Below are 23,066 nucleotides of genomic sequence, written 5' to 3'. Positions count from 1 at the left end.
TATTTTAAAAGTACATATATTACAAGAGCCTGCTAATGGGAACTAACTGAATTCACAAAGAAACAGTGTTTCAGTTCGTTAAAACGTCCTCTATCTTGAATAGGACTGTTATTACATGCGAACACTACTGGGAACCTACTGAATAAACCATGATACTTAGATCGGTTTGTAAAAATGTTGAAATATCGTAAAAAGCACACTCATACAATCATGTCCCAATGGAAACTCACTGTATTCGCCTAGAAATTTTGATTCCATTTGTGAAAAATTTTCTAATTCCCGAACCCTCCACTTAATACTATTGCGGGCTATTGGGAACTAACTGAATTCTCCACGTTACTGAGATTCGGCTCACGAAATTATGAGAAATCTTGAAAAGTACACATATTACAAAAACCTGCTAAGGGGAACTAACTGAATTCACAAACAAAAAGTGTTTCAGTTCGTTAAAACGTGGCTCTATCTTGAATAGTAGTCTTATTAAATGCGAATCCTACTGGGAACCTGCTGAATTCACCATGATACTTAGATTCCCTTCGTTAAAATGTTGCTATATCTTGAAAACCACACTCATACAAGCATCTCCCATTGGAAATTCACTGAATTCACCTAGAAATTTTGATTCCGTTCATGAATATTTTTCTATATACCAAAAGTCTATTTATTACTATTGCGGCCTACAGGGAACTAACTGAATTCAACAAGTTACTGAGATTCGACTCACGAAATTTTGATAAATTCTTTTTTTTTTAATTCATCCTGTAAAATGCAAGTTTTAATGGCGTTCTCAGGAACTTGAACAGTATGAACAAGAGACTACACAAGCAGGCTGCCAGCAGGAAAAGAAACACACTCTTTCCTAAGGGAAATAAATAAATAACCTTTCATCCAGGTCAGGAATAGGAAAATTCTGTAACAGATATACAACTTGTGGGTTATCTGCATAACCAGTGCTTTACAAACGTTTCATAAGTGTACGCCACTACGGAAGAGGAAGACTGCACGCTCACACTCCTCAACCCACAGTGTGCCCACAAACTCATGCCAGCAGGCGGCCTCTATCAAGGACACACTGGACTGCTGTTGTTCTCTTAGACACTGCGTTTTCTTCTTTTCTACTTCCACCTTAAAACCCGTCAGCCTTTCTTTCCTCCCTTCCAGTCAAAAACCCTCCAACTGCAGTGGCAAGAGCCAAGGGCAAGGAGAACAAGATGGCAGGCAGGGCAGACAGGGAGAAGCGTCCGTGGTTAGCTGCCTTCTCTACACCTTTCTCTTGTCCTGTCTCTGTGCATCTACCTTTTTTTCTGACCCACTTCAATTTCATTATAGCAGAAAAGAATCACATCTGGAAAAATTTTACAATTATCACAAGAGGTTCAGTACAAAAGAGATGAGCCAGTCTTGGGTCTGAAGTAGAGAATGGGGTAGCTTACACGTACCCACACTTTCTTTGTTCCAGTCACTTCGAAGAATTGCGTGGAACCCTGGTCTAGACCACTTTGTTCTACATTTTACAGTAATGAACTCTTTTGTCATTTACATTCTATCTGTCACACCAACTTTCAAGAAACCCATAGCCCAAGTCTCTCAAGTGTGAACTGGTAGGAGGAAATGGTTACAGACTGTATTAGCTCACAATACTCACTGTAAAGTACACTGACTCAGGCATCTCCAGTCTTTCACACTTGCACACCCACTCAAGCATACATACTAGACATAAAAATTGTGCAAGATCAAGCATCAGCTTTCTATTTTAAAAGCCTTAATAGTAATTTTAAAAACATTGATAGGCTCACTGCAGTTTCTTCAGAGGAATATTAAGTCCTACAGCACTCCTTTAGAAAAATTCACAACTCATTGTTAAGAACACGGTAGGTAACTGTTGCTTGACAATGACTTAACATTATTAGAGCATCCAGTGCCAGCTAGAATAACAAGGAGATACACCTGACAATACAAACAAATATTCTGTGATGTCACCAGCCCTAACAGATTTGTTAATAATATTCACTATGACAAATGACTCATCTTTGCTTCATCAGCACATGAAATGACATCTTTTTAGGTTACATAGTAAAGAGCAGCACCCACCCTACTGCACAAATAAAGGGTGCCCACATGGGTGCTCTAACCCCCTCAATGTATAGCTGAGAGGTCTTGTCCTACTCAGTGCCGTGTTTGCAATGTGGTCACTGTTTGGGCAAAGGCTGCACATTGGTAGGATAATAAATGTACAAGTACCCTTTAAAATGGGGAGAGGGTGCTCCTGCATTCAGCTGTGGAATATAATAATCCAAGAAATGGAAGAGGAGAAACAGGAAATAGTCCTTAGGTTACTGATTAAAGCAAGGTTTGATAAAGATATCCCCTCTTGTAGGCACTCAGCGGGTAGAATGTAGCCACAACAAACTTCCCGTCAAACATCCTCCCAGTCAGCAATTTCTGAGCAGCTTTGGAATCTCCAGCGTTTGCGTACTCAACAAAGACTTGTCCTCTGCCAGGATTTTCCTTTGGAACAAGCAGAGAAACCACTGGTCCATATTTCTGACACTCTTCTTTTACATCTTCTACAACATCTTCATATTCATCTTCATTTTCAAGATAGTCATCATCCAGCACATTGAGGAGTCTGAGCACTGGAGTTGGAAGCATCACCAGATCTTCAATATGAGGGGCAAAAGGAATGCTAAAGAATGGGCTGCACAAGGCCATCTCAGCAGGGATCCTTCTGCTTGGGTCGTCATGAAGCATGCTTTTGATAAGGTCTCTGAGGTGATAGGCTGGAATTGCGGCATTCACCACTGCTTTACTGGCAAATATATGATCAATAATAGCAGAACTGTTTGCCTTCCACTCCTGAGATCTGACTGTATGTTTCAGTTTCATTCCTGAGAACATTTCCAGTAAAATGATTCCAAGGCTCCAGAGATCAACAGCTGAGGTACACTCTGTATCACTCTGCAGGCCGGCCTGGGCCAAGCAATTCTGCAGTTCTGCTTCAGGAGCTCGATACCCGTCTGTCTGAATATACTTCACGTCCTGATTGCCTTCTTTGAAGCTGAGTCCAAAGTCAATAAGCTTAAAGCACTCGTTCTCCGCACTCCACAGGATGTTTCGTGGTTTGAGGTCTGCATGGACATAGCCCTCATGGTGAAGAAAAGCAAGGGCCTCCAGAACATCTCTGGCACAGTGCTGTATCATCCACATGGAGCAACCCTGGTGACTGGAATATACAAGCAATTCCGAAACGCTGACATCCAGGAGTTCAAGCAACAGACAGCGTGATGGCACATTTGGAGAGAAGTGTATGGTAAAGACTCCGTATAAAGTCACGATGTTCCTGTGACCCTGCAACTGCTCCAGCGCTGCCCTCTCTTTTCGGAAACCATACTCCGCAGCCGAGGCGGCAGCCCCGGTGGTTCCCGGAGGCAGGAACTGCTTGAGGGCGCCGGGGGGCGAGCCTGGAGTGCCGCAGCAGCGCACCCGGTACACCGAGGCCGAGGAGCCGCTGCCTAGGCGGCTCTGTACCTGCCACAGCCGCCCGAAGGCCTCCAGGAAGCGCGGCGGCTCGGCGCCCCACGCGCAGCCGGACCTGGCCATGGTGCGGGCTGGGGCGAGGACACGCGAGCCGACACGATGCGCCAGGCAGGCCCGCGGCGCCCGCCGTCTCATCCCCACCCGGACCCGCGGCTCCGCAGGGAGGGGCCTGCAGCGCCCGCACCGACTCCCGGGACCTCAGGCTTTTGATAAATTCTTAAAAGTACACATATGACAAGGGCTTAATAATGGGAACTAACTGAATTCACAAAGAAACAGTGTTTCAGTTCGTTAAAACGTTGCTCTATCTTGAATAGTATTCTTATTAAACCCGAATCCTACTGGGAACCTGCTGAATTCATCATTATATTTAGACACTGTTCGTTAAATGGTGCTCAATCTTGAAAAGCAAACTCATACAAGCATGTCCCATTGGGACCTCACAGAATTCGCAAAGAAATTTTGATTCCATTCGTGAAAATTTTTCTATATCCCGAGCAGTCCACTTATTACTATTTCGGCCTATTGGCAACTAACTGAATTCACCAAGTTACTGAGATTCGGTTCACGAAATTATGAGAAATCTTGAAAAGTACACATATTACAAGAGCCTGCTAAGGGGAACTAACTGAATTCACAAAGAAACAGTGTTTCAGTTGGTTAAAACGTTGCTCTATCTTGAATAGTACTCTTATTACATGCGAATCCTCTTGGGAACCTACAGAATTCACCAATATACTTAGATTCCTTTCGTTAAAATGTTGCTATATCTTGAAAAGCACACTCATACAAGCATGTCCCATTGGGAACTCACTGAATTCGCCTAGAAATTTTGATTCCATTCGTGAAAATTTTTATATATCCCGAACAGTCCACTTATTACTATTGCGGCCTATTGGGAACTAAGTGAATACACCATGTTACTGAGATTTGGCTCAGGAAATTTTGATCAAGCTTAAAAAGTACACATATTACAAGAGCCTGCTAATGGCAACTAACTCAATTCACAAAGAAACAGTGTTTCAGTTCTTTAAAACGTTGGTCTATCTTACATAGTACCCTTATTACATGCGAATCCTATTGGGAACCTGCTAAATTCACCATGATACTTAGATTCCGTTCGTTAAAATGTTGCTCTATCTTGGAAAACACACTCATACAACATGTCCCATTGGGAACTCACTGAATTAGTCTAGACATTTTGATTCCATTCTTGAAAATTTTTCTATATCCCGAGCAGACCACTTATTACTATTGCGGCCTATTGGGAACTAACTGATTTCACCAAGTTACTGAGATTCGGCTCACGAAATTTTGATCAAGCTTTAAAAGTACAAATATTAAAATAGCCTGCTAATGGGAAGTAACTGAATTCACAATGAAACAGTGTTTCAGTTCATTACAACGTTGCTCTATCTTGAATAGTAGTCTTAGTAAATGCGTATCCTACAGGGAACATGCTGAATTCACCTTGATATTTAGACACCGTTCGTTAAAATGTTGCTATATCTTGAAAAGCACACTCATTCAAGCATGTTCCACTGGGAACTCACTTAATTTGCAACGAAATTTTGATTCCACCCGTGAAAATTTTTCTATATAGCGAGCAGTCCACTTATTACTATTGCGGCCTATTGGGAAGTAACTGATTTCACCAAGTTACTGAGACTCGGCTCACAAAATTTTCATAATACTTTAAAAGTACATATATTACAAGAGCCTGCTAATGGGATCTAACTGAATTCACAAAGAAACAGTGTTTCAGTTCGTTAAAACGTTCCTCTATCTTGAATAGGACTCTTATTACATGCGAATCCTATTGGGAACCTACTGAATACCATGATATTTAGATCAGTTTGTAAAAATGTTGAAATATCGGAAAAAGCACACTCATATAAGCATGTCCCAATGGAAACTCACTCTATTCGCCTAGAAATTTTGATTCCATTTGTGAAAATTTTTCTAATTCCCGAACACTCCACTTATTACTATTGCGGGCTATTGGGAACTAACTGAATTCACCAAGTTACTGAGATTCGGCTCACGAAATTATGAGAAATCTTGAAAAGTACACATATTACAAGAGCCTGCTAATGGGAACTAACTGAATTCACAAAGAAACAGTGTTTCAGTTCCTTAAAACGTTGCTCTATCTTGCATAATACTCTTATTACATGCGAATCTTACTGGGTTCTTTCTGAATTCACCATGATACTTAGATTCCGTCGTTAAAATGTTGCTATATCTTGAAAAGCACACTCATACAAGCATGTCCCATTGGGAACTCACTGAATTCACCAAGTTACTGATATTCGGGTCGCGAAATTTTGATATTACTTTAAAAGTACACATACTACAAGAGCCTGCTACTGGGACCTAACTGAATTCACAAAGAAACAGTGTTTCAGTTCGTAAAACTTTGCTCTATCTTGAATAGTACTCTTATTACATGCGAATTCTCTTGGGAACCTACTGAATTCACCAATATACTTAGATTCTGTTCATTAATATGTTGTTACATCTTGAAAAGCACAACATACAAGCATGTCCCATTGGGAACTCACTGAATTCACCTAGAAATTTTGATTCCGTCCACTAAATTTTTCTATATCCCGAAAGTCTACATAATTGTATTGCGGCCTATGGCGAACTAACTGAATTCACAAATTTACTGAGATTCCGCTCACGTTGTTTTGATAAATCTTTAAAAGTACACTTATTTCAAGAGCGTGCTAATGGGAACTAACTGAATTCACAAAGAAACAGTGTTTCAGTTCGGTAAAACGTTGCTCTATCTTGAATAGTACTCTTATTACATGTGATTCCTAAAGTGAACCTCCGGAATTCACAATGATACTCAGATTCCGTTCATTAAAATGTTGCTATATCTTGAAAAGCACAATCATACAACCATGTCCCATTGGGAACTCACTGAATTTGCCTAGAAATTTTGATTCTATTCGTGAAAATTTTTCTATATCCCGAACAGTCCACTTATTACTATTACGGCCTATTGGGAACTAACTGAATTCAACAAGTTACTGAGATTCGACTCACGATATTTTGATAAATTCTTAAAAGTACACATATTACAAGAGCCTAATAATGGGAACTAACTGAATTCACAAACAAACAGTGTTTCAGTTCGTTAAAACGTTGCTCTATCTTGAATAACAAGCTTATTACATGCGTATCCTACTGGGAACCTGCTGAATTCACCATAATATTTAGACACTGTTCGTTAAAATGTTGCTCTATCTTGAAAAGCACACTCATACCAGCATGTCCCATTGGGAACTCACTGAATTCGCAAAGAAATTTTGTTTCCATTCGTGAAAACTTTTCTACATCCCGAGCAGTCCACTTATTACTATTGCGGCCTATTGGGAACTAACTGAATTCACCAAGTTTCTGAGATTCGGGTCACGAAATTATGAGAAATCTTGAAAAGTACACATATTACAAGAGCCGGCTAATGGGAACTAACTGAATACACAAAAGAACAGTGTTTCAGTTCTTTAAAACGTTGCTGTATTTTGAATAGTACTCTTATTACAAGCGAATTTTATTGGGAACCTCCTGAATATACCATGATATTTAGATCGGTTTGTAAAAATGTTGAAATATCATAAAAAGCACACTCATACAATCATGTCCCAATGGAAACTCACTGTTTTCGTCTAGAAATTTTGATTCCATTTGTGAAAATTTTTCTAATTCCCGAACACTCCACTTATTACTATTGCGGGCTACTGGGAACTAACTGAATTCACAAGTTACTGAGATTCGGCTCACGAAATTATGAGAAATCTTGAAAAGTACACATATTACAAGAGCCTGCTAAAGGAACTAACTGAATTCACAAAGAAACAGTGTTTCAGTTCGTTAAAACGTTGCTCTATCTGGAATAGTACTCTTATTACATGCGAATTCTATTGGGAACCTGCTGAATTCACCATGATACATTGATTCCGTTCGTTAAAATGCTGCTATATCTTGAAAAGCACAACATACAGGCATTTCCCATTGGGAACTCACTGAATTCGCCTAGAAATTTTGATTCCATTCATGAAAATTTTTCTATATCCCGAAAGTCTACTTATTGGTATTGCGGCCTATGGCGAACTAACTGAATTCACCAAGTTACTGAGATTCGGCTCACGAAATTATGAGAAATCTTGAAAAGTACACATATTACAAGAGCCTAATAATGGGAACTAACTGAATTCACAAGGAAACAGTGTTTCAGTTCGTTAAAACGTTGCTCTATCTTGAATAGTACTCTTATTACATGCGAATCCTATTGGGAACCTGCTGAATTCACCATAATACATTCATTCCGTTCGTTAAAATGTTGCTATATCTTGAAAAGCACACTCATACAAGCATGTCCTTTGGGAACTCACTGAATTCATCTATAAATTTTGATTCCATTCATGAAAATTTTTCTATATCCCGAGCAGTCCACTTATTACTATTGCAGCCTAATTGGACCTAACTGATTTCACAAAGTTACTGAGATTCGGCTCACGAAATTTTGACCAAGCTTTAAAAGTACAGATATTACAATAGCCTGCTAATGGGAACTAACTGAATTCACAAAGAAACAGTGTTTCCGTTCGGTAAAACATTGCTCTATCTTGCATAGTACTCTTATTAAATGCGCATCCTACTGGCAACCTGCTGAAATCTCCATGATATTTAGACACTGTTCGTTAAAATGTTGCTCTATGTTGAAAATCACACTCATACACGCATGTCCCGTTGGGAACTCACTGAATTCGCAAAGAAATTTTGATTCCATTCGTGAAAATTTTTCTATATCCCGAGCAGTCCACTTATTACTATTGCGGCCTATTGGGAACTAACTGAATTCACAAAGTTACTGAGATTCGGGCCACGAAATTATGAGAAATCTTGAAAAGTACACATATTACAAGAGCCTGCTAATGGGAACTAACTGAATTCACAAAGAAACAGTGTTTCAGTTCTTTAAAACGTTGCTCTATCTTGAATAGTACTCTTATTCCATGCGAATCCTATTGGGAACCTACTGAATACACCATGATACTTAGATCGGTTTGTAAAAATGTTGAAATATCGTAAAAAGCACACTCATACAAGCATGTCCCAAGGGAAACTCACTGTATTCGCCTAGAAATTTTGATTCCATTTGTGAAAATTTTTCTATCATGCCCTTTTCGTACTTAATTTCCTATCTCTTTATATTGAGGCAGGTCAGCTGGTAACCGTTTGTGGCACCCTAAGTCACAAGAGTCCCATGCTTTAGTACGATGGAAAGATCCCCTCACGGGACACTGGAAAGGACTCGACCCCATCCTCATTTGGGGACGAGGATCTGCTTGTATATATGACAAAGAGAATGCTGGCCCAAGGTGGTTGCCAGAAAGACTCATAAGAACTGTTAACCCACCAATGTCCAGAATGGAGCTATCGTCTCCTCCTGAGACTTATCCCTTTTCTGTTCCAGATGCTGCTCCGGAAAAAGTTCCTTTTGATCCTGCTACTGAGAGAGGTGATCTCCATCCCTCGTCGCCAACAGCCCAAGTACTCTAACAATAGACATATGCCTTGGAACTACACCTGGATAGTTCTTACAGAAAGACAAGATGTGGCTTGGTCAATTTCACAAATCTCTACTGCTATCTGGTGGCCTACTTCACTCCACCAGACCTCTGTAAATTAGCCCTTGGGACTGGAGCCCCTTGGGGCCTTGAACATCAGCTTGAGTTACAAGTAGCCCCAGAGGATAATATGCCCCACACTCAGAGCCATCAAACCCACAATTTGTTCATTTCAACCCACAGATCTGCCCAGCCTAGCAGCGGAAATGCAATCAGACGCACCTTGCCTCAGGCCACTGACTTTTACGTATGCCCTGGATATCACAAAGGTCGTGCATTCCACAATAAGTGTGGTGGCGAGTCAGATCACTATTGTGCCTCCTGGGGATGTGAGACCACTGGAACAACTTATTGGGAACCAACTTCTTCCTGGGATTACATCACAGTATCTAGAAATTTTTCTCCCCCCTCTAACTATCTCCATCGAAACCCCCTCTGTAAGGGCAGTGAACCATCCACCCAAGGTTGGTGTCTTCCCCTAGATATTAAATTTACCAATCACACAAAGGACAAGGATTGGGCACATGGCTTCTCATGGGGCCTCCGTCTATATCAGGTTGGGTCAGACACAGGTATCACTTTCACCATAAAACTTCTCAAAGAACCTGTCCATGCTTCCAAGCCAATACCAATTGGGCCTAATCCCATTTTAGTACCTCCACTCCAATCTCCTTCAGAACCACAGTCCCCTACCTCTGCTAGTCATGTTCCCACATTGTTAGTTTCTTCTCCCCATAACCTTGTCCTTACCATAGTAAATCAAACCTTTCTTACGCTTAATGCTACTTCCCCCGATCTTGTGGACAATTGCTGGCTATGTTATCACTCTCAGCCACCCTTTTATGAGGGAATTGCTATTCCTGGCACGTTTTTTTCCCACCAATGATTCTAGACATTGCCGCTGGCAACCTGGAGAATGGAATGATTTGTCCCTCTCCCAGGTCTCTGGATTGGGCCTTTGTGTTACCCTTATAACTCCCCCCTTACAGTATGCCCACCTTTATAATCTCACTCTTGCCCCTGGTAAAAACAGTCAATACCTGTTGTCCCCTAATGATGCCTGGTGGGTTTGCCTCTATGGCCTTACTCCATGCCTTTCAACTGAGACCTTTTCCCCCATAAAGTCAGATTTTTGTATTCTTGTACAATTAGTTCCTCGATTAATTTATTATCATTCAGAGGAATTTTTTCATCTCTGGGATCAGTCTTCTGACCTATCCCCCACTTTGGTCCGTCAGCGACGAGAACCTATTTCTGCCATCACCATATCAGTGCTCCTTGGCCTTGGTGCCGTGGGAGCAGGAACAGGTATCTCTTCACTCGTTCTCTCTAAATCCAGGTACCAAGAACTCAGCGCTACCATCGATGCTGATGTCCAAAGACTCCAGCAAGGGGTTGACGACCTGTCTGACTCTCTGTCTTCCCTCGCAGAAGTGGTCCTTCAGAATCGCAGAGGGCTTGATCTGCTCTTTTTACAACAAGGAGGACTCTGTGCAGCACCCAGAGAAGAGTGCTGCTTCTACGTAGACAAAACAGGCATGGTAAAAGAGAGTATGAAAAAGGTTAGAGAAGGCTTAGAAAAGAGACAGAGAAAAAGATGAAAGCTGGTATCAGAACTGGTTTTCAACCTCCCCATGGCTTACCACCTTACTGCCCTCCATTTTAGGACCACTGGTGGGATTAATTTTGCTTATTTCGTTTGGCCCTTGGGCTCTTAGTAAACTTACAGGCTTTATAAAGCGACAAATTGATGATTTAATGGCTAAACCTATACAGATTCATTATCATAGGTTGGCTATGGAGGAACAGCAAACACAAGACAAAAATATTATCCCACCTCAGGCACTTCCCACTCCCATCTCCACCCAACCTAAGAAAGGGCATTTCTGCCCCAGGAGCTAATAAGGGGAAGTGTCCCTCCCCCTCTTGGTGACAAAGGTCCTTCTACCTTTGCTAAGGGAGGCGAGATGAGACACTACAAGGGGATGCTTTTGTACAAAGCTCCTGGGCCCCCTGAGAGACAAGCCTGGCTCTTTTGATGCTCTTTATAAGATTTCTAATTAATACTTTGCCTGTGGTTACCGGGACCCGTGATTTTCAACACGCTCATGGCCTGTAAGCAACAACCTGAAACCACTCAAGCTAGGCATATGCAGGTCCATTGTCATCACCATGAGATGAATGATCGAGGTGTGTGCCTTGCTATCAACCACCTCCCCCTGTGAGCTGAACTGGACAGTCAATGACGGGTAAGAGAGCAACATTCTCTGACCATTTGAGGCCTAAGACAGGAGGGCCGCCATAAACTGCTGCCTTATCCAATGACGGGCCTAGAGACATAAGAATGGTTTGCTCCAACCTAAGACAGGCGCAGTTCCTGAGGGGCTCTCTCATGGCTTAAAGTCCTGCCCGGGACCACCCTGCCTGCTTGTGCCTTCCCTTGCCTGAGCTAAGTGTTGTTTGCCTCATGGGCCTCTGTATCCAGACAACATATGTGAGAGTTAACACCAGCCCAAAATACCAGAAGTCAGGCCTCTATCCCTACCTTAGCAAAAAGAAAGAAAAAAGAAAATTTGTTACCATCATGGTCCTTCTAAGTAAAGAAAAAGGGGGAGATGTTGGGAGCAGCCTCGAGATGGAGAAAGCAGCCTTGAAGTTAAAAAACAATTGTGTTCTAGCCTTATGCTAGAATAATAAACAATATTCTTCAGGTTAAAAAGCAATTATATTTTAGCCTTATGATAGAACAAAAAGCAATAGCCTTAGGTTAGGTCAAAGCAGCACCTGCAGCTCTACATAAATTCAATAGTTAGCATAAATCTAGGTGTCAGATCACTGAGTACCGGTGGTCAGGAACTGATGGTCAGGTCACTAAGCAACCCACCCTGCTGTTCCCCCGCTTGGCCGATTTACCCAGCCAATATCCTGGTTATCAAGACAGGCCCATTCTTTATGGTTACCCAACCCCATTTTGCTTCTACCAGTATATCTTCAGCCTGAGAAAAATTAAAAATTGTCAGCTTGATCAGACTTCTTGACTTGCTGTCCGTTCTTTGCGTCTCTTGTCCCCCATTCTCTCCTAGGTGGACCCCAGACCCTGGTAGACTGCCCTGCGGGTCGGGGCATATATGTACCACATTTTCTGTATCCATTCCTCTGTTGAAGGACATCTGGGTTCTTTCCAGCTTCTGATTATTGTTAATAAGGCTGCTATGATCACACTGAAACATGTGTCTTTGTTATATGTTGGAACATCTTTTGGGTATATGCCCAGGAGAGGTATAACCGGGTCCTCAGGTAGTAATATGTCTAATTTTCTGAGGAACTTCCAGACTGATTTCCTGAGTGAGTGTACAATTTGCATCCGACCAACAATGGCAGAGTGTTCCTCTTTCTCTATTTCCTTGCCATCAACTCTTGTCACCTATATTTTTGATCGTAGCCATTATGACTGGTGTCAGGTGGAATCTCAGGTTGTTTTCATTTGCAGTTTGCTGATGACTAAGGATGTTGAACATTTCTTTAGGTAGTTATCAGCCATTTGATATTACTCACCTGAGAATTCTTTGTTCAGCTATGTACCCCATTTTTAAATAGGGTTATTTGATTCTCTGGAATCTACCTATTCGATATATGTATATCGAATAGTTAGAATAGATATATTTATATCCCTCTATCAGATGTAGGATTGGTAAAGATCTTTCCCCAATCTGTTGGTTGCCATTTTTTCAAATGACAGTGTTGTTTGCCTTATAGAAGCTTTGCAATTATATGAGGTCCCATTTGTTGAATCTTGGTCTCAGAGCATAAGCCATTGGTGTTTTGTTCAGGAAATTTTCTCCAGTGCCCATATGTTCAAGGTTCTTTACCACTTTTTCTTCTATTACTTTGAGTGTATCTGGTTTTATGTGGAGGTCGATTATCTACCTGGATTTACGCTTTGTACATGTGTATCAGAACGGATCGATTTGCATTCTTCTACATGCTGACCTCCAAGTGTACCAGCACCATTTGTTGAAAATGCTATCTTTCTGCCATCGGATGGTTTTAGCTTTTTTGTCAAAGACCAAGTGACTATAGGTGTGTGGGTTTACTTCTGGGTCTTCAATTCTATTCCATTGATCTATCTGTCTGTCTCTGTACCAATCCCATACAGTTTTTATGACTATTCCTCTGTAATACTGCTTGAAGTCAGGGAAGGTGATTCTCGCAGAAGTTCTTTTGTTGTTCAGTATAGTTTTCGCTATCCTGGGTTTTACAAATTGCTCTTTTTTATCTCTATAGAGAATTGAGTAGGAATATTGATGGAGATTGCATTGAATCTATAGATTGCTTTTGGCAAAATGGCCATTTTTACAATATTAATCTTGCCAATCCATGAGTAGGACAAGTGGATATTAGTCATAAATACAAAAGAACCATACTATAATCAAAAGACCCAAATAAGCCGAAGGAAGGAAGGCTGAATCTTCCTCAGAAGGGGAAACAAAATAGATATAAGTGGTGGATGGAGGGAGGGATGGGAGTTGTAGGGGTGATAGGGAAAGGAGCAGGATGCAGGATAATCCAATGTGGGGAGAGCAGGGCAGACAGAATGGAAATAAGCAGTGAGTTGGGAGCAACTGCTAGGACAAGTCAGCGACCTATGATAAAAGGAGGCCCTTGGGGGCCTACAGAGGGCACACTAATTAATACTTTTAATAGTAGGTAATGTGGACATAGCAGTGGCGTTTGGATGTAACTAGGAATGACTCCCAGTGGAGGAATAAAGATAGCAACCCCCTACAAAACATTTGACCTAAAAGGTGTCTTGCCTACAAGATATGCAGGGACAAAGAGCAGTTTCTGAGGGAATGGACAACCAATGACTGCCCCAAACTGAGTCCCATCCCATGGGCAAAAAACAAGAAGCAATCCTTGACAGTATTATTGATACTGTATTATGCTTTCAGACAGGAGACTAGAAAACCTGTCTTCTGAGGGCCTCTAGTCAGTTGCCAGTGGAAAGTGATGCAGAGAATCACAGACAAACAGATGGAGCTCAAGAAGTCTGGCAGAAGAACTGAGGGAAGGATTGAGGGACACAGGAGGACTGGGATTCAACAATAAGACCAACAGAATCAAGTAACCTGGACCCTTGAGAACTACTGGAGACTTAATTACCAAACATAAGAAACAGATATGCAGCTTGCTCTTCATGTGGGTATCCCAAGAACTGTGGCTGGTGCTGTCTCTGAAACTGTTGCATTCCTACCTGCAGATCCCATTCCCCAACTGTGTAATGGAGGTTCTGTTGTTAAAGTCTTGTACCCTAATTTGTTCTTGGTTTTTCAATAAAGAAGGCTGGGAGTCAATTGCAGGGCAGAATGTACAGACAGGACTTCCCGGTCTCAGGGAGAAAGGAGAGGCAGGCAAGGAGAGAGGGCTGTTCTGTCATGCTTCGGATGAAGAAGGGAGCAGTCACTGAAGGCCTTCATGGGAGAGGAAGAGAGCTATGGCCTGTGGGCTCTACTGTAGGTGGGTGGCCAAGGGTGTTTGATGGGACCTGGGTTTGACTAGCCAGTGAGTTAAGGGAAAGTGAGAAACAGGTAATTTGGTTAAGGAAGGCTTGTTTAGGCAGTCTCCTATCTGGGCTCAGGAATTCTACCACAGATGTCAAGCTGTGAATTGACAAGCTGTATATGTGTCTTTTATCAAAGGATTCAAGGGACTCTGTAGTGAGCTGGTCACAGAAATTCACCTCCAGGATCTAAAGCTGAGAAGAACATAAGGGAAACCGGGAGAGGCCAGAGCATGGTCTGAACCCAAGCAAAGGTGGGAGTGATTTTATAACTGCACTCAACACAATTGTACTACCTTATCTGACTTCACAGGGAGATATGAACCTACTACTGCAGTAGCTTGATGTGCCACAGAGAAATGGGTTGGAATGAAGTGTGTGAGAAGAGGAGGGGGAATTCTGGGGAAGATCTTTGTGAGGAAGAACTGGGAGGAGAGAGGGACTGATATTGGGATGTAAAGTGAATAAATACATAAATTAAAAATATTAAAACATCTGATAAGACATTGATAACTTAAAAATTAATGTTGAAAATGTCTTTAATATAAATGAATGAAAAAGTTCTTTGGTTGTAAGTGTGGACTTGGAACTAAGGTGTAATGTAAAGGAGAGGTAGAAACCAAGAAGGTGTGGATACAGGCATCCAGCAGAGTAAAGATGAAGGTTTGAGAAGAAGGGCATCTTTGTGAAGAACAGGGATCCCACTGTCCATATTTTCATGTGTTTCAAGAGTGAGAGTCTTCAAGACTTTTAAATCTTCGTTTTCTTTCATGCTATTTCACATTTATACGTTCCAACACAGATTTAAGTTTTAGAAAACCATGAGGTGACCATGGCTGTGATTCAGCTGGTACAGTGATTGCCTAGCACTAGGTGTGTGAGAAGCATCATAGACCCCAACAGCACATACAATAAGGTGGTAATTAATGCCTATAATCTCATAACTTCACATGTGAAGTCAGGATATCATATATTCAAGGTCATCCTCAACTACATAGCAAGAATGAGACCAGCCTGAGATATATGGTATTTTCTTTAGAATAAAATGTCATATGATTATTTATGTTATCATTATCAATAATATAAAAGTAGAATTAAACTTGGTGCATAGTGACAAAAGCCTGTTGTGGCATCTGTAACCAACAGGGTTACTGAAGAGACAACATGATGATGCTCAGTTCTGCAAAGAATTTTAAAAATATAAAATTAAAGGGGATGTGTCTGTGCATAAAGATGATCTTTCATTGTTTCTTGGTCTGTAAAAAATTACTATAAAAATTTAATTAATAAAATATGTAATAGAAGTGAAATAACATAGTCACAGCACATGTTAAATGGGTTTCACTAAGGTACACTAAGGCTGCCCTAGGAGATATTCCAAGCAAACGTCTCACTCTTTGATTGTTAATGTAACAGAAAATTTCATTAGTGTAACAGAATATTGTGACTGTTTTATAACTATGAAGAATTTAGCAAAATTATTCATAGGCATGACTGTAATCAACACTTCTGTTTATGTAGAGCCTAATCCATCATACACATGTTATGATATAATTCCAGAGATTTTATAAACAACCTCATAAAGGTATCCCAAAATAACATGTCATCGTGTGTGTGTGTGTGTGTGAGTGTACATGTATCTGTGTGAATTTACAATACAAATATGTATCTATTGAAATTATTGAAAAACAGGAAAATTGAAGTCAGTTCTAGAGATCATTTTGAATGATAGCTGAGACTTTAGGTTTAGTTCTTGCTACTGCATGCACAAGTACTCACAACCCCCTTACATACGAAGATCACATATATTTGCCTACAAGTCCTACAAGTCCATGTTAGGCCTACCTGTACAACCACTGCTTAACATTCAGCATTTTATCTAAGACTGAGACACTTGGTGACCAAGATGAGGAAAATCAAGGTCAAATTTGCAAAAGTGTCTTTCAGGACACCTTAGCAACAATTCATCTGACTTCACCTTGGCCAGTGTTGGAAATTATTTTCAAACCATTTTACCTTCCTACTGCCAGGAAGCCACCATCAGATTATTCCTTGATCTTAATATAGTCACTACTTGGGGCTTGTCACCTTCATGGCAGCCTATGTTTCAATCAAGTGTTTCGTAATGTTTGTATATCATTAGTCAAATTTGTTCATACAGGGACCATCCAAGTGATCAGACATTCATTTTATCTTCAGCCTTGATTTGATTTTTAATTAAATAACAATTCATTCAGTATCTCATTTAGAGGGTTCTGCTGTGATTCATACACATACATCCCTCCAAGTGTCTACGCATACTGGGGAAATAAATGGTGCTTACAAACTTTGGGACTGGGAGAAAGGAATTATTTTCATACAGATGTGATAGGAGTAAAACCATTAATTACATGGGTAAAATAGAATCCAATGAACTTCTTTTGGTTAAAATGGTGACAATGCCACACATCAACATCACATCAAAGTCAGGAGTTTGAAGTCACATCATTCTGCAAAAATCTGCTTGAACACAAGTGCTGTGCCTACCAACTCCTTTAAATACCAATTAGAAGAATAAGTGCATATTTGATCAACCATGTTGGCACTTTCCCATATGCTAATTGCATTAAGGTCTTGAGCTTAAGTCATGCCTGCTACTGGACACTTGCGTTCTAGGCACAAGGCTTCATTGGAAATAGAGGGTATATATTCTTGTTGTTCACAGCAGCACCTTTTTTACTCTTAGAGAAAGGAGGAACTGAAGTAAAGCTATAAGGGAAGGCGTGTCCCACACATTGTCTGCATCATACAAGTGATACTATTAACAGCCAAATAAAATTATAAATAGAAAAATGAAAGTAGTTAGATCATGTGTCTCACACACACAGAGACCTAAACTTTAACCATTAAAATTGGGAAATATAACTATAACTGAGTGTTTAAGAAGCAACTCATGTTATCATTGATTTTATAGATAAAAATCCTGATATTAATCAGGAAAATTTCTTTCAGCTACACATAAGAAGCAATATACAAGACTGGCTTCCATTTATGGCTCTAGTTCCTTTGCTCCTAGAAGGCAAGTGGCTTTTCTACTCCCTTGTTTCTACTCTCAAGGACCTTTCTCTTTCCCTCTATTAACTGAGATAGTGATTGCTTTTTCCATGGCCATATATGTCAACTGATTTTTCTTCCAGAAGATGTAAAATACTCATTTGCTCATAGGTCTTTATAAATTCCTGAGGTTAAATAACACTGGTGTTTACTATTTGGATTAAATTGATGGGATCTAGTATTACCGACAAGACCTGTCTGTGGGCATATATGTGTTGCATTTTTCTGTATTAGATTACATCGTGTGAGGTACAAGGACACACCTCAAGTATTGATCAAACTACTCCACTGCTTAAGGTTCTGGGTGGGGAGGACAAGCTTTGCAGCAGCATCCAGCATCCATCTCACTTTGTTTCTTTACCGTGGATGCTATGTGAGCACTTGCCTTACTTCTGTAACTATGCCTTAACCACCATGATGGACTGTGCCTTCAGACCTTGAACAGAAATAAACTCTTCCTGCCTTGAGATACTTTCTATCAGGTATTTGATTAGAGCAATAAGAAAACTAGCTTACATGGAATTCAAAGACATGTAAGGGTTCTCTTTATGGTTATAGGGATACCTGAAAAATTAAAATCTTACCTTTGCATTATTATGATCCTCGGTGTACCTTTTTGAAAGGATGGTCTGTTGTGCTCCATGTAGAGCTTCAGTTTGATCCCCAACTCTAACTTTGGGACTGACCACCTGCTACCTGTAGAGGAAAAAAAACCATAACTCATTGAGTCATGATATTTTCCAAGTGAATTACTGTATCTCTTCTAGACCAACAGTCATATTTCTATGTTCCAATGAAAATATGCCTTTGTAATAAAGTTGACAGCTTCTGACACAGAAAACTTATCTGTCTGTTCTTCCTCCCACCTTACTTTTGTCAGTTGTCACTGTTTCCAGACAATCTGTTTGTTCTCCTGAATAGACTTTTCTATGAAAACAGACAATAGAATCCAGACTATTCAGATAGTTAATCTGGAAGAGATACAGTATAGAAGTGACCAATCACTACAAAGTAGATAAACAGAAACTGCAATACAAGTAATTTTATTGTCCTGCCCTCTATTCTATTTTGATCCCAGAAGCAGCTGTGACTAAGTCATTTGAATTTTATAAACATCAAATGATATTCCAAGTTGAAGGAATGTTTGAAAGGTAATCTTTACTAATCTTCCCTATTTTCTACATTACCTAATCTGTGTGACTTGGAGTTGGAGAAATAATGGAGTGAGTCCTTTCTGCCTCTCCAGACATTGGCTTTATGCTAAAGCTGTGTTCTCTGTGTGCCACAGCTCAGCTCTTCCTGACTATAAGTCTGACTCCAACATTTTGTTTCCTCTGATGGATATTTGACAAGGTCATTTACATTGACATTTGGAATATTGTCCTTCACATGGTCTGTATTCAAAGTAAATTACATTATTAATTATTTGAAATGAGAGTCACTTTTGAATTTCCTCTTGGAAATTATAATTTAATTACATTTCTCTCTTCCCCAGCACCTTCCAAATTCTCCAACATACCCTATTCCCTCTCCTTAACTTTCAAATTGTGTCATGCTTGATTAGAGGAAAGACAGAGTCTTGTCAACCTTTCTAGATCCCTCCTTACAGGACACTCAATCCCTTGTTTATTTCAGTATAATTTCTTCCCTTTGTTTGAAAACTCACCTGTACATAGGTGACTCTTTTCTTAGACCACTTTTTTAAAAGTGATTTTTTCTTTTTGTAGTTTTATACACATGATACAAACTTTGCCCTTCTGGTTATTCAACAATTTGGAATTTTACATTTGTCAAGTGGTGCTAAGAAAATTCAATACTTTGTACAAACCACTCTTCACTTCTAGAATATTTTCCTCATTCCAAGCATCTCCTAACTAACTACAGTATCCCAATCTCTTCTGCTCTAGTTTCCACCCTTTCTTCTCTGATTTCTCTCTCTATACTTTACATTCTCATGAGACAACATGTAACGGAATGAAATCTCATTGTCCTTTTGTAGCAGGCTACATCCATTTACCTGTCTGTGATTTCTTCCGCTTCATTCTCCTTTTGTTGTTTATTTTCTGAATTGGGTTCTCTTTTATGTAGCCCAGATTGTTATATTGGTGTTGTTCTTCATCTACTTGAGTCAGGATCTCATTATGTAACTGGCTTACTGGCAGTTTTTCAAGCTTTTTTTCAAGCTTGTTCCTTTTGGACAAAGAATTCAAGATTTTAGAACATAAACCATGAAGGTAGAAGGAAAACTAATATAACTGCCAGATTTCTTCAGTGATAGGTCCTCAGGATGGGAATCCTCAAAATGAAAATTAGTTTGGGTATTTTATAGACTCTCTACTTTTCCCTGTAAGTCCTGTTTAAATGGGTATCTTTTTGTCTTCTGGGAACAAGAAATTACTATCTTGATAAGTTCACATTTACATTTCTTATTCACCTATGTTCCTATGATTGTACTTAAATTATGTAGCAAAAATAGTCCATTTTCCTCAGCTTCTCAAGTGCCAAGATCACAGGTATGTGGCAAGAAATCCATTCATCTGCATGGCAATGCATTTCCTAATATTGTACATAATATCTTCTATTGTGTCCTTCCTTTTGGCTTTTTTGCCAGGGACAGATCAAATGCTACACACACACACACACACACACACACACACACACACACACACACATACACACACACATGCAGACATGGACTATTTTCCAAAAGTTCTATCATAACTAGACTCACAGGTGAGATGGCTCCATACCTGCCCTAGGAGGAAACCCAGTGGAGGCCAGTGGACTTTGGAAATATCTACCCTCCTCTAGAGACATTTTCCTTCTGGCCTCTGACTCCTGCTGGGAGCAGACTGGTCATTTCAACTTCTCTTCCACACCCAGACACAGATATCTCCCAGGAGATCTGCCATAATCAGAATCAGAGAGGGCTGGCCCTATCCAGGGACACATGAGGCCTCCCTAACCATGAACAGCACTGTTTGCCTTCCAGAACCCTGTTCTAATATAGATCACAGAACTCCACCTGCTTACAAGAAGAAGTAGTCTCTAGTCAGAGACAACATGGCCAGTTAACACCAGAGTTACCATATGACATGAAGCAAGCATAAGAAAATATGCAACAGAAATAGATGCCACTTGGTACCTTCAGAACTCAATTCTCCCACCATGGCAAGCCCTAGATGCACAAATACACATGAAAAGCAAAATTACAGCCTAAAACCCTATTTCATGACCATTATGAAGGACCTTACAGAGAGAAGGAATAACTCCCTTAAAGGAATACCAGAGACTGTTCCCAAACCCCTTGGGAGAGAGAGCTCATCACCCGACAAGTGGGCACTCTTGAGACTGCAAAGTGGGAGAGACCACCAATACTGCCCACCACTGCCCACATCCCTGGCCCAAGAGGAAACTGTATACAGCCTCTGGGAACCGAAAGATAGGGGCAATGGAGCAGCAGATCCCCACAATCTAGGCACTGCCAAGACCTGAAGGGAACAGGTCAACAGTTCTCTGCACCCAACACCCGTGGGAGGGAGAGCTAAACCTTTAGAGGGGCAGAGACGCCTAGGAAGCCAGAAGAGACTACACTCTGCCCACATTTCTGTCTTCAGAGGAAAACACCTACTGCCACCTGGGACCCTGGCACACAGTGGCTCTGGGAAAAAGCAGCGCAGACCTTCCTGGTTGCTGCCCTCACCAAGAACTCAAAAGCAGCCACCCACAGATAGAGGGCTTATATCCAAAACATACAAAGAACTCAAGAAGTTAGACTGCAGGGAGACAACCAGCCGAGGAATGCCAAATGGCTAGAAACACCTAAAGAAATGTTCAACATCTTTACTCATAAGGGAAATGCAAATCAAAACAACCCTGAGATTTCACCTCACATCAGTGAGAATGGCTAAGATCAAAAACTCAAGTGACAGCAAATGCTGGCGAGGATGTGGAGAAAGAGGAACACTCCTCCATTGTTGGTGGGATTGCAAACTGGTACAACCATTCTGGAAATCAGTCTGGAGGTTCCTCAGAAAATTGGACATTGAGCTACCTGAGGACCCAGCTATACCTCTCTTAGGCATATACCCAAAGATGCCCCAACATATAACAAAGACACGTGCTCCACTATGTTCATAGCAGCCTTATTTATAATAGCCAGAAGCTGAAAAGAACCCTGATGCCCCTCAACAGAGGAATGGATACAGAAAATGTGGTACATCTAAACAATGGAATATTACTCAGCTATCCAAAACAATGACTTTATGAAATTCATAGGCAAATGGTTGGAACTGGAAAATATCATCCTGAGTGAGGTAACCCAATCACAGAAAAACACACATGGTATGCACTCATTGATAAGTGGCTATTAGCCCAAATGCTTGAATTACCCCAGATGCACAGAACACATGAAACTCAAGATGGGTGATCAAAATGCGAATGTTTCACTCCTTCTTTAAAAGGGGAACAAGAATACCCTTGGCAGGGAATAGGGAGGCAAAGAGTAAAACAGAGGCAGAAGGAACACCCATTCAGACTCTGCCCCACATATGGCCCACACATATACATCCACCCAGTTAGAAAAGATGGATGAAGCAAAGAAATGCAGGCCAACAGAAACCGGATGTAGATCTCTCCTGAGAGACACAGCCAGAATACAGCAAATACATAGGCGAATGCCAGCAGCAAACCACTGAACTGAGAATAGGACCCCCGTTGAAGGAATCAGAGAAAGGACTGGAAGAGCTTGAAGGGGCTCGAGACCCTGTATGAACAATAATTCCAACGAACCGGAGCTTCCAGGGACTAAGCCACTACCCAAAGACTATACATGGACTGACCCTGCGCTCCAACCACATAAGTAGCAATGAATAGCGTAGTAAGAGCACCAGTGGAAGGGGAAGCCCTTGGTGCTGCTAAGACTGAACCCCAAGTGAACATGATTGTTGGGGAGAGGGCGGTAATGGGGCAAGGATGGGGAGGGGAACACCCATATAAAAGGGGAGGGGGAGGGATTATGGGCATGTTGGCCTGGAAACCAGGAAAGGGAATAACAATCGAAATGTAAATAAGAAATACTCAAGTTAATAAAGAAAGAAAGAAAAAAAAGCAGCCCCCCAGGAGCAACTGGAGCCGCGGGACGACAGGTAATACCAACTTTTCTGCTTCAAGCGACCTGCCTGGCGGACTCAGAACACACACCCACAGGAACACCTGAAGACCAGTAGACA

General features: G+C 40.9%; 1 pseudogene across 1 annotated transcript; it reads right to left on the bottom strand.

The window, feature by feature from the left end:
- Positions 1 to 816: 816 nt before the first annotated feature.
- On the bottom strand, positions 817 to 3,742 carry LOC134482856 (serine/threonine-protein kinase Kist-like; annotated as a pseudogene). Its single transcript, XR_015641282.1, has one exon. The product of XR_015641282.1 is annotated as a serine/threonine-protein kinase Kist-like (transcript).
- Between the last annotated feature and the right edge of the window lie 19,324 nt (positions 3,743 to 23,066).

This window comes from Rattus norvegicus, chromosome 17 (genome assembly GCF_021556685.1).
Source record: "Rattus norvegicus strain SHRSP/BbbUtx chromosome 17, alternate assembly SHRSP_T2T, whole genome shotgun sequence".
Lineage (NCBI taxonomy): Eukaryota > Metazoa > Chordata > Mammalia > Rodentia > Muridae > Rattus > Rattus norvegicus.
The sequence above is the reverse complement of the archived record's forward strand: the minus strand, read 5'-3'. Positions and strand labels throughout refer to the sequence as shown.